Source organism: Nipponia nippon, unplaced genomic scaffold, assembly GCF_047370975.1.
Source record: "Nipponia nippon isolate SJK-2023a ecotype South Korea unplaced genomic scaffold, ASM4737097v1 scaffold_2, whole genome shotgun sequence".
Lineage (NCBI taxonomy): Eukaryota > Metazoa > Chordata > Aves > Pelecaniformes > Threskiornithidae > Nipponia > Nipponia nippon.
Genome location: NW_028262336.1, coordinates 74032521 through 74049294, shown reverse-complemented (window position 1 = coordinate 74049294; position 16774 = coordinate 74032521). Strand labels below are relative to the sequence as shown.

At 42.8% G+C, this 16774-nt stretch overlaps 1 protein-coding gene across 10 annotated transcripts in view; it reads left to right on the top strand.

The window, feature by feature from the left end:
* The window catches only part of MBNL2 (muscleblind like splicing regulator 2), a 111663-nt gene that overhangs the window by 58818 nt on the left and 36071 nt on the right, over positions 1-16774 (top strand). The window lies entirely within an intron of this gene.

Here is a 16774-nt window from a genome sequence, read left to right as displayed (position 1 = left end):
TAATTATTTGAACACACAAGCTCATGGCTGGCCTATCCCATGTTTTATGGGATCTGCCAGTGCTAAGGTGAGGGGAGGCTGGGTTGGGTTGGATGGGGTTCTTTGCTGTCTTTTCTGCTGGGTCCTCAGAGATGGGCACTGGCTTGTAGACAGCACCAGCAATCCCACACTTCCCAGTGCAGCTACTTAGAGCCATCCTGGATAATCCCTCTGTCTGTGTGGGAAGAGGCAATGGGAACTGGGGGCACTGAATATTGCTGTGGAGTACGGTGAGGTGTGCAACAGCTGAGGGACTCCACCGGCCTCCGTAGACAGCTCGCTGCTTGGATCCATGAGCCATGGTGCCTGCTTGGGCCATGCATGGGCACGGAGAAATGTCGCAAAATGACTCTCTCATTCCTAGATTGGGAACGCTCAATTACCCGTACTCCCCTACAGCATTAGGGGGTTTGTGGGGTTTTTTAGAGTGTTGGAGAGCAGTGGTAGCCATCACATTTCCATCGTGGCAGGGTTGTCATTGTCCTCTTAGCCGCAGTGAGAGATCTCTGAAAAGCACTTCATTGTACATCTAGGATCTAGTGTGTGTGAGAGTTTGTTTTTAATAGCAAGCATAAAAGGTAGATTTAAAGCATTAGAATCATGTTTTAGAGGTCTTCGTATGTTAACAGCTCCTTGTGTGTCTGCAAGAAGTACGTGATAAATTGGCAGACAGCTGTTTGATGATATATAAATTGTTGTCTGGTACTCAAATAGCTTAACATTTTCCAGCTATGATCGGATGTACCTGAAATTATTCAGCTTTACTCTGAGAGACCTTTACTTCCTCATTAATTCTAGTACTCCATGAGTAGTTAACAACTCTGTGTAAGGCTTTGTATTTCCAAAGAGCCATATTTAATTACCTAGTGATTTAATTACCTTTATGTTGGCCTTTAGGTTGCGGTTTTTGTTAAATGCTGAGAAAAGTTCTTTGTATCAGACTTGCTGCTGGTTTTCATTGTTTCCCTGTAGTCTCCAAACTGGTAATTCCACTTGTTAAACTGGGTTGGCTTTTGCAATCTCCTTTGTTGTGGGATTCTCCTTTGCTTCCCCCAGTACATTCCAGAAATTGTTTGCTTGCAGGCAGCTCTATTTATAAGCTTGTTTCATTTCTCTTTGATGTTTGAAAAGGTTTTTCATAGCTCTTACCTTTCCTTTGGTTTTGCTATGATATGCTAATCAAACGTTCCTTAACTAGTTAAAACTGAACGCTTTATTTGTTAAATACAGCCAGCCAGGGGAATCCTTCAGGCATGCATCCCCATTCTTTGTTGTCTCTCTATTTCATTGTTCTCAGGATTATAGCATGGGAAAACTAATAAAGCATGGTCTACAGGGTGGTGGGTGGCTGTACATATGACGAACCTTCGAGTGAGGCCTCGATACCTTTAAAATCTCAAAGCAGAGTTGACATTTAAAGCTAATTTGGCATTCTCTATTCACTGGAACTTTGATACTGGGACTACCATTGCTGAGAAGAACTCAGATAAATACTTGCTGATGAAACACTGGGCTTTCAGTGTGGGACAGTAAAGTAAAATAAATAAAAAGCCCGGTGACATCTACTGGAGGAGACAATTTTCTTTAAACACGTTAACAGCACTGCTGTAGTCTTAATGTCAGTTTAAAATTCATTAAAAGACGTCTTCCCTATTGGCAGTTCCTGCCTTTCTACTGAAGTTACTTGCCAAAGAAGACTGAGATTATTTACTATATTCCACATGATCTTCTGTAGGAAGGCAAGATACTTCTAATTAGTTTGTTTTTAAGGTATCTAAAAATCTACGAAAACAAATGGAACTAAATAATTGTAAAGCTAATAATGACATGCTTGGGGTGCATTCGTGGTTAACTCCTATCCAAAGCAATCTCTGCATCAGAGGCCATATCTTTGGAGTTATACAGGTACCCTTATAAAAATCTCACTTTTTGTATGTGGTTGGTCTGCCTATATATATAATCCATATATCCTGTAGTGTGCGGCTTGCCTACCAATGAGGGGAGTGCAATCCTTCCAGCCTCCTGCATCTTTTATCTGTGTGCTTGTGATCCATTTGGCAGTGCTTAGGGTCAGAGCTTTGCCCTTGTATGAAGATGCTCCATCTGGCTCATAGGTCTTCCAGAGGATCCCTAATGAGTTTTAGGTTCCCATACTGTGTTTGTTGGTAGCCTGATACTTAGCCCTACAGAGCAGCTTATGTGCCCCCAAGACTGGCCTAAAGATGTGAAAATGTCTTTGAAAGTAGATCTTTCTTTTTGCTTTCATTGTTTTATTTATTTACTAAGTAGTATAGCATAGGGATTTAATAGCCTGAAGAGTGAAATTTTGTAGGCTGCCTTGTGAATGAGTGGTAGGTGGTAAATGACGGCTTGTATCAGGAGCTGTATCTTTTGGGCATGATTTTACATTACATTTGACAAAGAAAACCTAACTTAGTCTTTGTCTTGCTAACATGGCAAAATAGCTACATACGCCAATGTTCATGCCGTCACTGTTGGTTGAGAGAGTCCTCTCTCTGCTGTGCTGGAAACCCATGATGAATATTGCTAGGTACTACAGGCTGGTTAAAATAGTAAAAATGTTTTAAAATGTTTTTAGTATGTTAGTGTTAAATTTGTAGAATCGTCTAAACTCCCTCCCGCCCTCTCTCCATCCAGACACTGAATCCCCAATGATTAAACAAGGGAGTTGGTTAAACCCTGTCTAGATGCTGGTTAGTGATCTCATATTTTGACTATTTCTCCTGATGAATGGTACTCATCCATCACAATTTTTCTTCGCTGAAAAGCAGCAGGATGGGAAAAAACACTGATTTGGCCATTTAAATACTTCTTTTCCAGACTGTCTGCAATTACAAAGGCTTTTTGAAAAATCTGAATCAAGATTGTTTCAATTATAATTAACATTTCGTACCATACTACATTTTAACCTGAATGTCCTTCAGATTGAATTTGACGTGCCATGGCAATTGCAATCACTTTATGGTGTGCATATCAGACAAATAAAAATAGAAAATAGAAACAAATACTTCATGGTTCCTGGCTGTGAAAGAGCCACTCTTGTGAAAAGCATGAGATCATTATGCATTTTTTTCTTCCATAAAACTTTGTTTTGGTTTGTGGAGTTTTAGTTTAATAAGTTCTTCAGCCTCATGACATTTATAAAGAATATTTAAACCAAAGTCCTGCGGTGTGGCTGTGATGAATAATTCTCCTGGGAATGATGAAGACATGGTTCAGCCGCGCTGCCAGGCCAGGTGATGAGCCGGATACCTTCTCAAAGTCTGTGTGCAGTTTTGACGACTTGGTGGTTGTGGTCTTCTCCTCCTTCCTGCTCCAGAGAGGAAAGTTCTCAGCGCTTCTGTTCTCTCCAGTCCTGCTCAGGATCAAAGAGGGAGAAGGTCTGTCAACCGCAGGTGGTGTAAGCTTCACCTAGGGTTTCTCACTTGGTTCTTGTTGCCACTTTGGCATAAAGAGCAGTGATGGAAGCCTTGGCTGTGCCCTTGGCTTCTGACCGCATCCTGTCTCTTCCTCCTTGGCACCCAAACAAAGGGAAGCGTTTGACAAAAAGATGTTTGATGGGAATCTCCGTCTTGTGACTGCTGCTCAGATAAGGTGCAGGCACTGAAAACACTTTACCCACAAAGGAAAGTCATAAATTCTGCAGTCCTTTGGTTCCTGTTTGGAGAACAGTATTTCAGAGCCTGTGTTAGTTTCTCCTGAGAAACAGATGAGAGCGGTGCCAAACCTGTGAAGGCTTCCAGGAGACAAACGCTGAAAGCAGTCAGTTTGTCACTCTTGCAGGAGAGCCTGTTCGTCTCCTGTAAAAACTTTAAGGGGAAGGAAGAACAAGTCACAAAGGTGGTTCCTTTATCCAAGTGGGTTTGCGCATTTTATAGTAGATCTCGCCTGTCAGTACTTGATGAACTTCTTTTACCTGCTAAGAGTTAGGGTGGGAAGGTATCATCCTCAAAATGCTGAAAAAAACTAATCAGAGAAGAAATCCTTATTCAAGTCAAATGTTCATGACGTTTTTTCTTTCTGCATAGATCATTAGATCATTTGAGGACATGGTTTAGTGGTGGACTTGGCAGTGATAGGTTAACAGTTGGACTCGATGATCAGAAGGGTCTTTTCCAACCTTAACAATTCTATGATTCTATGATTAGGGCTTTGCTGTGACACTGGAAGGACTTGGTACACTAGTACATGATCCCTTTCAATGCAATTTGAAATACAACAAAGAATTTACCTTGAAATGGTATTTATATGCTTATAGGCATTATATTCTCCAAAACGCTGTTTGGTAACTCTTTATTCTGTCTGTGGAGTGCATCAGCTGGGACGTGTAATGACTACTTGCATGAAAGTATTTCTGGACAAATGGTCCAGCAGATTTCATTCTTAACATGTTACTGAATGTTTTGTTTGCTGTCACTGTTTAAATACTTTTATTTCTCCATAAGCGCTTGGAGTTCCTGCCGTCATTAGCCTTCGGTTGGGTGTGTTGATGGGGCACACGTGAGTGTTTTATTACCAACAGTGTGCCATCATCATCACCTAGATTTAATCTTGGCCACCACTTTCCAAATAATATCCGCCTTTTCTGTGGTTTTTAAGTCTCTCAAAATGCAATTATCTGGGCTGAAACATATGAGTGACTGACTCAGAGTGTTTATTTAAAGTTTCAGTGAAACACTTCAACCATTTTTGAGAAACAGCTGAGACATAAATACCTTGTTTTTACTTCTTAAGTGTTTCTTAAAACTGGTTCAATAATAAACTTGATTTCTCATTGTTTACAGCTGAACCTCGAGATCTAGCAGCAGAAGGGTTGCTCTGATATCAGTAATTTGCCTTATGCCATTTCTGTGAAATTTCACCGAAATTTAGTCATTTTGTAAGTGTGAAAACTCGCCATCTATGCATGCCTAGCAGAGGCCGTGCACGGACTGGCGTGCCGATCAGCCAGGCTCCGTGCGCACTGAGCTGGCTTCAGACCAAGGACCGAGGGCAGCTCTCTCCACGTTTGCTCTGTCTGGTGTCAGGTGCTGGTGCCGGGAGTGGGGAAGAGGCGGTGCCGAAGGTGAGGAAAGGCAGAGGAAGAGGAGAGCTAGGATAAGGTGGGAGTTCACCCAGGTGAACTGGTGGGAGCCAAGAGTTGAGGAAAGTGTGTTGGAGATGTGCTGTCCAGGTAACGTTAACGTGCGCTCTCTTCCAGCCCTGTATTTTCCCCTGCCTCAGTGGGTGAACGTCACAGCTTTCTGGAGAGGGGATGGCATGTGGAAGGGGTCAGGTCTCCATCCAGAGGGTGCTGGTGCAGTAAGCGAGGTGGACAGCAGCAGAGTTGGCAGGAGGTGGCCTCCTGGTCAGGCGTTCACTGCTCCTCTGGAGACCAGCGAGCGAGTCCCCGAAACTGGCATCTTCACCACTAGCCCTTAGGTGGTTGGACTCCCAAAACCCAAGAGCAGTAGGAGTCTAGTGGAGCACCTGCATGGGCCACGCCGATGCAGGGGCAAAGTGGAAGGAGGGCAGAGATCTGCAGCCAAAAACTGCAGGCACTTCTCGGCTCTTTAACCATATTTGGTCTCAGTTTATTCTGTGTAGAGTGGGAGTGATGCTGTCTAGTCTCACAAGAAGACCGAGAAATCCATTAATAATTTTAACGGAGCCATTCCTAATGTGATCCTATAGTGCCAGCCCTATGGATAGGCCCAAAAGGAAATGAATAGCTTGCATGCAGGCCAGGATATAGATGAACGTGCGTTAGAGTACTACTACCCACTGACTGTCAGGGTTGAAAGAAATACCATTCGACTGCCTATTCGCTGTCTGGGAAAGGAGGCTGTGTAAAATAGTAGCTGCGGTCATGTAGTTGAGATTGGTATCACTGCATCTACTCACAACACTGATGAAGACAGGTACCATGGACATCAGAATACACTAACAATGTCGTTGCAGTATAATAAATGGTAGGGAGCTCAGTGTGTGTGTTCCACTGAAAGTCACGGATATACGCCTTGGAAAACCTAGAGGCAGTATTTTAATTTGAGATTAACCTAGAATTTTATTTAGTCAGTGCTGAATCTGTCTTAAGGAAGAGAATAATTATCTGCTCCTTCAACACAGTATTGAGAAGGTATAAGCACTCTCAAGACCACAATCACATATTCTAGTACTTAGATGAATACAGCATTCAAGGAAGGTGGTAAGACATCCTAATGTGTCTTATCTTTTCTCATAACTGTGATTTAGCTGCCTAATTCTGTAAGCTACCATTTGAGATAAATGTAACTGCATTATACTTCTTCCTATTTTTGCTAGATCTTCTGGAAGCTTCCTAATACCGGGTGGAAGGGCATAGATAGCCGTTCAGCAAAAAGAAAAGGGTTTTTTTGGGTTACTGGGATGCCAGGGCTTCATTCTTTCCTCTTGCTTGAATTTCTGGACCTCTTGCCACCCTCCTCCCCTCCCTTTTCTTTTTTTAAGCTGATCTAGTTTGTTGATTCTCTGGGTATTTCTCACTGATAACTCTCATGTCCTGCTGCTTCAGGGCAGGGGTCTCACTGCCCCTCCTGCTCCTAGTGCTGGTTTCCCCATTCCCTGAAGAGGGAAATCCGAGGTGTGTCAGGCTTCAAGAAGAGACAGAAACTGAAACGTATCACTGATGTTACAAAACCAGTTCCCAGAAGAGGAGGAGCATAGACTGGGTATGGAAAAGGCTAGGAGAGTTGCCTGCTTACCTTTTGCTTTTCAGGTCTGGCACACTTGATTGCTCTCTGGAGGTGGTCCTGTAGTGATATGGTGTCTTTTCATCTCAATAATTTGTTTGCCACTTCTCATGCGGTTATAGATAGTATGGGGGATTTTACATGTAATTCTTCTTTGGAAACACAAATATATTTTCATTTTCAGGAGTTTTTTCTTCAATTTGTGTTTTTTAATGCAGTTCCAAATACATGGGGTTTCTAAACCACTGAGAAGTTTCTGCGTGTTTTTGTCAACTTTCCAGCGAGTTGAGAGCTGGTGTCAGACTCCAGCCCTCGCTGGCTCATCCTGGGAGCGAAGCCGATGATTTATTAATAACGCAGCTGCGGTTCCAGCGCTGCCGCTGAGGGCGGGTGAACACTTCTCCTCCGCAGAGGGACAAGACAGTGTACTTTTCACCTCTGCAATTACGTAAGGTGTCCTTGGCAATTTGTGTGTTTAACTCGGCCCTTGCTTTTTCCTTTTGATTGTAAAGCGATTGGCCAAGGAAGTGTGAAATCCCCAATAAGGAGGAGTCCCAGCAAGCCCCAGCTGGACTGGGAGCCCCGGCGCGTTGTTCGGCGCACACAGGGGCGTGGGGTGGCCTGGCTGGAGTGAAAGCATCCCCGCAAAGAGGGGCAGGGGGACTCGCCGATGGCAGATCAGGTCACCCTCATAGCAGTTCATGGCTGCTGGGCATCCAGCTCCAGAGCTGGGGGCTGTGGCATGCTGGTGGCCAAGGTGGTCACTTGCTCCTGGTACATTAGGTCCGGCCTTTTCCATAGCACACCAGTGGGATCCTTGGTATGTAAGGGACTTGCTACATTGGGCTGATGACCTTTTCCATATGGTGGGACTCCTCCAAACAATGGGCCTTTTCCAAATCTCTTTTGATTCACTGCAGCTCTCAAATGAAGCATCTTCTCAAGGCTCCCTTGGGCAGGTGACTCGCTGTAGGAGGCTAACGTGGTCAATTTTAGAGCACTCTCCTCCCGTTTCTTTCTGATTCGGTCAGCCAGGCTTCTCATTGCCAAGGCATGTCTCCTGCTCCTTTTTTATGCCATAAAACTGATTTTATGGCTTTTTCCGAGGCACGTTAGTATGTCCGCTGCTTTGTTGAGGGAACCATTGTCAGGCGTACCAGCCCATACCCTGGTCCTTGCTGGGCTGCTCACTGTTTGGGCTCACGAGCATCCCAGAAGCAAAGACCTCTTCTGACTACTTGCTCTTTCTTTTCTGACCTGATCACAGTGGAGGATGTGTGGTATAGGTGTCAGAGGGTATAGTCTGTGTGCTGAGACATGGTGGCTTTCTTCACAGGCCACCAAGAGAGAAATAAGGTGTCTCAGGGCTTGACTGTCAGTTCTGCAGTTATCTTTACCTTTTCACTACAAAGTGTTTTTTTCCAAGCCAGGGGAGTTTAATCTCAGTCCTGTTCGTACGAGCAAGCTTGCATTAAAGTCAGCATACGTCTGCTTGAAGGCTTTCACGGGAATTGTAAAGGAGGTGAGGAAAGAGGTGCGCCAGGAAGTGGCACCATGCCATGCCCATCTTCTTGCTTGGTCTTCTGCTGTTCTGCTACACCGCTGTTGCCTTTTCTCTTGCCAGCTGACCTGCAGTCAAACAACTTACCTTCCTCTACTGGCATTACTTCTGGAATGGCTATTTTTGTCTGCTCTTGAGATATCGAGAAAAGCTGAAGAAAATTGCCTCTTTCCAAGCTCTTATCTTCTTTTACAGTTCAGTCAAGTTAAACTTAATGGTGGGGTATGTTGTTTACCAGCAAAAAATCCATGTCACCTTGAGTTACCGTGTGGTCCCACCTGCAATTTACACAGCTCTCTTCTGTCTTCCACGAAAACACTCGATCCTTGTGATGAGTGGGTGCGTTAAAACTGCTCAGCCATCAGTTAACCGTGTGTAATGCTGTATCGTGAGACTCCATAATGGTTTCAGATATTTTTTCTATAATGCAGGAATCTGCAAACGGGCAGAGTTGGAGGGCTTAAATCACTGCTCTGCTACTGCAACCCATCTTGAGTCGCATGGCAGGCTGCATCTAGTCCTTCCATGGGAGGAGCTGTACGTTTGTTAGAGCCCTGCACAAGGCGACTTTGCATCCTGTGAAGGGTCTCGCCACCCATGTAATAGAAATCAGACATTTGAGGAATTTTAACTAAACGAGGTAATGCTTCTCTCTGCTTTCTTCATGTTTGTTCCATAGGGGTCTTCCCCTATACTACACACTGGCTGCCTTTCATTCCATGAAAGTTGCCTGTGTGCATTAGAGTGAAGGTTTATTTCAAGGGTTGTCCACAGTTGCTTGTGATGTACTGATCGATGCCGGTAGCCAAACATGAAGCTAAGATAAAAATAACTGGTTTAGCCTTTGAATGCTAGTGAGGGGGGAAAATGGGAAAAGAAAAAGAAAAGGAGCTATGTAATTGGGGAAGAAATAATCTTTATTTCCCTATTATTCTCAAATTATTTTCAAGGCAGTAAACAGAGAAATAAAATAAATTTATATTCATTTAAATTGTTGTTTCTTTGTCTGAATTTTCTTTGTCTTATTTGTTAGAGTAATCTCGAGGATGTGTGTCAAATGACTTAAAATTTCATAAGTGTCTTTTTTTTTGGTGTCTGCAATATCTGTTTGAGTTCTTTCTCTTCTGAGCAATTTAATATTGAGTACACTTCCCTTGATATTGCAAGGCAAATTATTAAACCATTCTCTATAGCCATCCTTCTCAACATTTGTTTGAAAGAGCATCTTGAGAGACTCTGAGCTCTTTGTGCATTGCAAATGTGCTCTTCAGTAGAACATTTTGTCTTTTTCCATTTAAATAAATATCTCCTATTAAGTCTTTAGTGTTGACTCTTACATCATTTCGACATTCCATCTTTTTGTAAGACTTCCATTTTTCTTCTTTTTTTTTTTTATTTTTTCTGTTGGCTACAGGAAGTTCTTGCTCTCAAACTTTATGAATAAAATGGTAATTTTTATTTTACCAGCTTTTGGTTTCTTACAAATAACTGAACTCATTAGAAGAGCAGCTACTGCATTTTCTTTGCTTGGTGGAAACCGCATCAAGCTGAAGTCACCTGAGAATTTTTTGCTTTCTTTTCTACTTTAAAGTAAGAAAGTGAATTTGCCTTCTACTTTTTCTTGAAACGGAAGTGTGTAGGTGCGTATAAATATGTATGCACACTCACTAACTTCGGTGGGCGGACTTGCAAGGTGGCTTTAGAAATACAGAATTAATTTCTCAGCGAAGTTTCTAAGTTGGTTTTTTTTTTGGTTGGTTTTTGGATTTTTTTCCAGGAAAACAGATCCAACAGCTGAAATATTTCAAGTGTAATATAAGAGATGCTTGTGTTTTTTTGAAATACATTTTTTCCATTAAGTCTTTGTGTGCTGGTAAGGTGTGTAGCAACAAGTGAAGTTTGAGGCATTTGAACTCTCCATCAAAAGCTTAATATTTCTGTTACTAGTACAGTTTGGTCCTTTTGAAATTCTTTTTCTTTCTCTCAAATAGTTCAAGTATGTCTCATTTTCAAGATAAGTGATCTTATTCTGATCTCCATTTCTTTCTATAAAATTAGATCGGAATCTACTTAGGCTAAAGGAACTGTGTTTTCATAAGCATGCATATTTGCAAGTCAACATACTCTACATGTGAAATTACACAAAATTCAAAAAACGTTTGAAGCTTTTTTGTGTACCTTAAGGAAGAAATAAAATGCTAAATTACATTTAAAAAAAAATCTATGACTAGTCATTCTTCAGGCTTAACTAAATCCCCTAAGTCCTTGCACATATGCTTAACTCTACGGGCATGTGTAGTGCTACAGATTGTGGGAGATGGTACATATTCCCAGCAAGCGCAAAGGGAATACTTTAATGGAGGTGTGGTATCTGTTTTTTTACTTCCTGAGAGAAGTTAGGAAGCAGATAGACCTGCATAGGAAAATTGAATTCCCACATTGTGATACTAGATGGAAAATACTTTTTAATTCAGTCCAAACTGAAGTCTAGTGGTTTTCCTTGAGTGTTCCTTTTGATGATTGAGCTTTCCTGTCCTAAAATATATAGGGAAACGCATAAATGCAAGTCCTGTAGAACGAGAGGAATCATCCCTCTCTGCATACGAATACATAGTCAGTGTTTTCTTTAGATTTTTTTTTTCCTTTTTGCTATTTCTGCATTTGAAAAATGACATTTGAACTAGATGTTTTGGGGTGGTAGAGTTAGCGTGGCTGTCTATGCGCAGGAGCAGAAGCTTAAGTATCTCAAAATACCCTGCCCTCCTTTTGACTGGGTCTATTTTTAGCCTCAGGGAGCCCAGGCTTATTGGAATTGAGAAGTCCTGATTTATGCAATGGTGAAATTGTTAAATTGATTGGGTGAGGCCACACACGTTCCCAACCAGAATTTGCTGAGGGGTTGCTGGGAAAGAATCCCAAAGGAGAAGAAACAGTTTCTGCTGTTGTCTGAAACTCTTCCAGAGGAGTATTTATGGCTTAGGTACCTCCACAGCTGCTGACATTGCTGTCTCTGTGGCTCTTCTTGCTGTGTGCTGCCAGTGCCCCAGACAGTGGCCTGTGCTAGGTCTTGCTGTGCCAAGGTTTGAACAGTATGTAATATCTTCAGGTATCTAATATCAATATCAAGCAGGTGATGTCTAGCTAACCAGCATGCCCACAGTTGCAAGCGCATTAGTTTATTAAAATGGGATCTGATCTTTACAACCATGTGCAAGTTTGCTGAAGCTGCATGATACAGAAAATTGCAATTTTTTTTTTTTCCAGTAGGAGAGGTGGTTGTGGCATCAGGCCATTATTACTTTTTAAAAGAAATTTTTTTTTGGTGTGTCTTTTCCAGCTCCAGCAAATGTTTGGATCTCAGTGTGTCTAGCTGGAAACCAGAAAATCTTTTTGCCCTTGTAGAACTGGTTGCTCAGATGCCTTCTAAAACCATTCATGTCTTGGAAGTCATAAACTTTTTTTTTTCCCCATAAGACTGCATATTTAATCCTGAGAGATCATACAATTTCATCTGCATTTGTTAGTTTTAGCTCGTTTTCTTAAGGAAGCAGGTTTTGCATAATTGCACTATCCATATTTTTGCCAGCATCATCCTCTCACCCTAATAACTTTTGAACACCCTGGCCAGTTTCAAGCGAAGTTGCTAGAAGCAGACATCTCGAAGACGTATCGCAAAGTTCTTACTGGTTATGCAAAAACCAGTGTCTGGGTAGAATAGAGAGAGCCAAATTACTACCCCATTAAGGAAGAGGCTAGAGCGAGCGAGCACTGAGCTGCTCCCGCGCGTGGTCTGCCAGCCGCGTGCACATTTTGGCTGGCCCTTCAGGACATGCACAGCTTCAGAAAGTTATATTTATCGTGTGAGTTGTTTCCTGGTCTATAGTTAGGAGAGGTGGGAGGGTGTTCTGGGGGAGAAGGAAGGAGGGAGGTGGCGTACAGGAGGAAGCTGGGAGTTTAGGGAGAACAGAGGTGGGTGGGGGGAGCTGGAAGCATCCTGGGGAGCGGGGTTAGGAACAAGGGGCAGACGTCTGCAAGGAAGCAGGCCTCCCTTTTTCTGCTCCTCATCTCATAACCTGCCTTTTAAAGGTGATGGGGTGTCCCATGTCAGATGTTAGGCTGTGCTGTGAGGTGGGGGAGGCATGCTCTGTTGTTTCCCACTAATAGTATCAATAAGTTGCCTCAGTTAACTTTGGGTTTGTATGCTCAGCTTCAAGCTGGACTTTCCCCATTTCAACTATTTAAGGAAAATATAAATAATTTGATTGGTTCAATGATGGATAACACTGCCACTTTGATAGGATGGCAGGTAGGCATGGCTGCTGCCTTCCCAAAGTGTGAGGTAAAGCGTAGAGAATCATAGAATCATTAAGGTTGGAAAGGACCTCTGAGATCATCGAGTCCAACCGTTAACCTAACTGCCTGGTCTACCTCTAAACCATGTCCCTAAAAGTCTTAAAAGTCTTAGAGGGAGTCGTAATTTAGCTGGTATGGTTTAAAAAACCTAACATGTATCCCTCAGGGTTCAAACCTGAGACAGGCACACTCACAGAAGACAACATGATGACATTGCATGATGATGCTCCTCCTGTAAGAGCAGCCTCCAAGGGCAAGGGGGTTGTCCAAAGGTGCAGCCCAGCTCCTCATAGCTGTGCATGGTGGGAAGACATGAGGCAGCCAGCAGAAGCCAAAACTAGACAGGTTCAAACTGCATATAAGGAAAATCATCGTGAGGACAGCCAAGCACAGTAGATCAGATATTTTGGAGGGGTTGTGCAGGCTTCACCCGTGGAGGTTTCCAAGACCTGGCTGGAGCAACCTGGTTTGACCTCAGGGCTGACCCTGCTCTGAGCAGATTCGACTGGCGACCTCTCAAGGTCCCTTCCAACCTGAATTAGCCTCTCCTTTTGCCAAAAAACCCCACTACATTGTGCTGCAGAAAAGTATCTTACAGCAGTTTTGGATTGACTGTATAGATTGGGGCTGTTAGATTTACTAGTGGGGCTTCTATGATAAGCATGCTAAGAATATGTATTGACCCCCATCTTAAAAGCAGAATTCAGTACCTGAGTGAAATGGTTGTGGATGCATTAGTTGATTCTCTGCTTAAGAGATAAAAGAAACATTATTTTGCCCCCCCCCGCCCTTTTTTTTAATTCAAACATCTTATTTTTATGAAAAATAAAGGCAATTTTAGTAAGTAAAAACTAACTCATTATTATGCATAAGCAATTCCCAGCCTGGATCTGGATGAATTATTATTATTGTTGTTACTATTAGAGCAATAATAAAATACTGAAGAATGCTGTGGATTTATAAAATATTCAAGACAGAGATGTGGCCGTACAACTTGTAGACAGGAAATGGGTTCTTAGTGTCTTCATATGCAAAGTTACGGGGTGTTACCTCTGCACTCGCCTCATTTTACTTATTTTAAAATTATAATTCTTAGCACATACCTAGCTTTTTAGTATACTCCAGTCTGTGGTGTGTCTTATGCCATTGATTTTGGGCAAACTACCTATTGTTCTTAATAGGGAAACCTATTGATTTAAAAAAAAAAAAAGTCAGTGGTGTGACATGGCTTATTAAGGGATGTGGTTTTGATATTAAGCCAGTCAGGTAGCAGCTCCCATGACCATTGCCCCTGCAGAAGCGGAGCCTCTCATTGCTGTGCCTGGGTGATGAGCACTGCAGTCCTCTGAGTTCCCAGCTCCTTGGTGCACCCTTTACCTCTCCCACTTCTTTACTGGAATGAAGCCTGTGGCACACCCCCGATGCAAGCCACAGCACGTTCCCAGTAGAAGAGTAGTTTTTCTGCTAAAATTTTCCATTACCCGCCTGAAACGTGGCCCTGTGCATTAGGCTCGTCTAGCTGTAGAGCACAAAGGCCGAGAAATGAAAGGTCAGAGGTAGGTACCATCTTTGCAGGATGAGGAGAGTAACAAGAGTGCTGGGAATTTAATCTGAAATCTACTATCCATTGCAGAGAAGGAGACAGCTCATTGGAAGTGATTTTTTCGGGTGAACTCGCATGGGAAGTGCACAACAGCTTGTGATGTGCATGTCGATAACCTTTGCTTCACGGGTGACAGGAGTTTCTAGGGACCAAGTTTCAAACCAGTCTGTCTGTGCCCTCAGTTTCAGGACTCTGACTCATATGTGGGAACAGGTTAAAAGTTGTATGAAGCAATTATTTTCCCTGCTGCCTGCCTCATCCTGCTGAGAGAGTTTGTGCTGCCGTGCACCGGCAGGACTGAATGTCTGTGGAGCAGCTCCCAAACTGCTGTGGTTTTAAGAGTTTTTGATACTGATGCATCCTAAAGTTAAAGCACTCGGTTTTGTCTCTGTATTTGCTATGAGGTTGCCTGCTCGCATTGTAGTTTTTTGCAAGAATCCAAAGTGAACTCTTATTGTAGACGTTGACCCAACCAACATGTTGAATACCCCTGCATCTTGAATACAGTTGCCTGTTAGTACTACTGTTTGGTTGATACATGCTGTCATCTCACTTGGGCTTCATATTTGACTTTTTAATAAAGAAAAAAATCCAGGGTCCCGTTTGACTGAGATGACACTACAAATTTGAATTTTTGTCCTTGCAGTGATCAGTAGGTGGGAATCAGCCTGGTTCCTCTCTGAAACTAATCTCATCAGGAGTTCACAGGGACATGGAGCGTTTGTTAAAAAAAGAATGAAAAGTTGCTTATAGGTGTTTTCCTGCAACCATTGTAGGTCCAAAGAGTGAAAGCTGGTCTCAGAATTTATTTAATTTTGGTAGCTAGGGCTGGATTAATTCACTATTTTCAGTGCTCATTCCACTGTGGTTTATTTTGGGTTATTTAATTTCAACAAGGCTTGATCTGTTTACAGCGCTTTCTATAGTAGCGTGACGGGGCCACGCAGCTCTTTTATAATATGTTCATTGCTAACCAGGAGCTCAAAAAAACTAGCAAATGAGGCACAGACATGAATAAGTTTAGAGAGGACAGTACATTTTTGTATGGTTGGATTATTTTGGAAAGTTTTCTGAAATAACCAATCTTTTGTGCACTGTGGGTTGCTTTGCAGAACTTGAAGTGATGGTATATAGTAGTCGTGTGCTTTCAGAGGTAAGAGTGGAGGGCTGGCTGAAGGCACTCTTCAGGCTTAAGGTACTTCAAAAGCCACTGTGGTTGAGAGTTGCTCTCAATCCTTATTTGAGGAGCACTTTTGTTTCCATAGGTAGATATTTCCATCAGGTAGAGTAGTTTGATTTGATTTTGCTGGTTTAATTTTCAGATTTGCTGTATGAACCATTCATATACAAAATAGATTAAGGTTGAATAGATCTCAGTTAGAAATGTCTTAATTAGTTGGGCTCATCAGCCAATGCAAAAGTGTATGCTCATTGCCTGTGCTGAGCATGCTCCAATGTAACGTTATGAAGGTGATGGCCTTGTTCCCCCTGAATGGAAGAGCCAGCCTTCTTCTGTGCCCATCAGATCGTGACTGTTTCTGGTTCTGCTCATGCCAGCTGACAAAGTAACATCCATTTTGTGTACTTCATTAAACCAGACAGCATTAGCGACTCGCACAACAGAAGTCAGAAGGAAGGCATGATGTCCTGAAAATGGCTGCATCTATACTAGCAGGTTAAAACGGCACCAAGAAGTGTTCCTGAGCACCGAGACCATTTTTTTTCTTAAATCTTTAGCTTTCTTGAACTCTTCTGGCCTCTGCCGTTTCCCATACTGTCGAGCAGTGGCCAGGCACAGTTCAGGAAAGGGCTGTTCTCAATGGTTTTATAGTGTGGAAATAGCCGTTTGCATTCCCGTTGGCCTCGGTGCAGGAGAACCTTCCTGAACATGTTTAACTTACTCCTGTGTACGTATTTATTACATCCTTACAGCAGATTAGAGGCAGAATGAGCAGTGTTTTGGCGTCTGAGTAAGAAGTATAACATTAACACTGTTGTTCTGGGACATTCGAAGCGTATTGAAGGTTTTGTAGCAGTGTGTGTGTGTGCAGGTATGCATACACAGAGTCAGTGTACGTGTGTCCTGTGGGATGTTCTTGCATAGGGATCTTAATGTTTTCTTGGCTATGGGAGGATATTCCGGCTTGGCTACGAATTGTAAAGCCCTTATACCAGTGAATGGAAAGTTTAAAAAGCACTTTTTAAAAATGTCTCGATTTGGAAACGTACCTTCTGCAAGTTGAGTGTGTCAAATGCAGTTTGACTAATAATCTAGGTCCTCTGGTCACAGCTCTTAAAACTTTGTGGCTGTTTGTGAGCCATGTCATCGAGGAGCTTCTGATCTCAGCAGCTTCAGCCCTGCAGCTGCACAACCTGCTGGTGCACCCTACGATTTCCCTTTCTGGGCAAAAAACGTACCAGCGCGTCTTACGCTGCTCTACCTACATTTTGGTCGGCATGCACTGCTTGTAGAGGCGTGCTCCACGT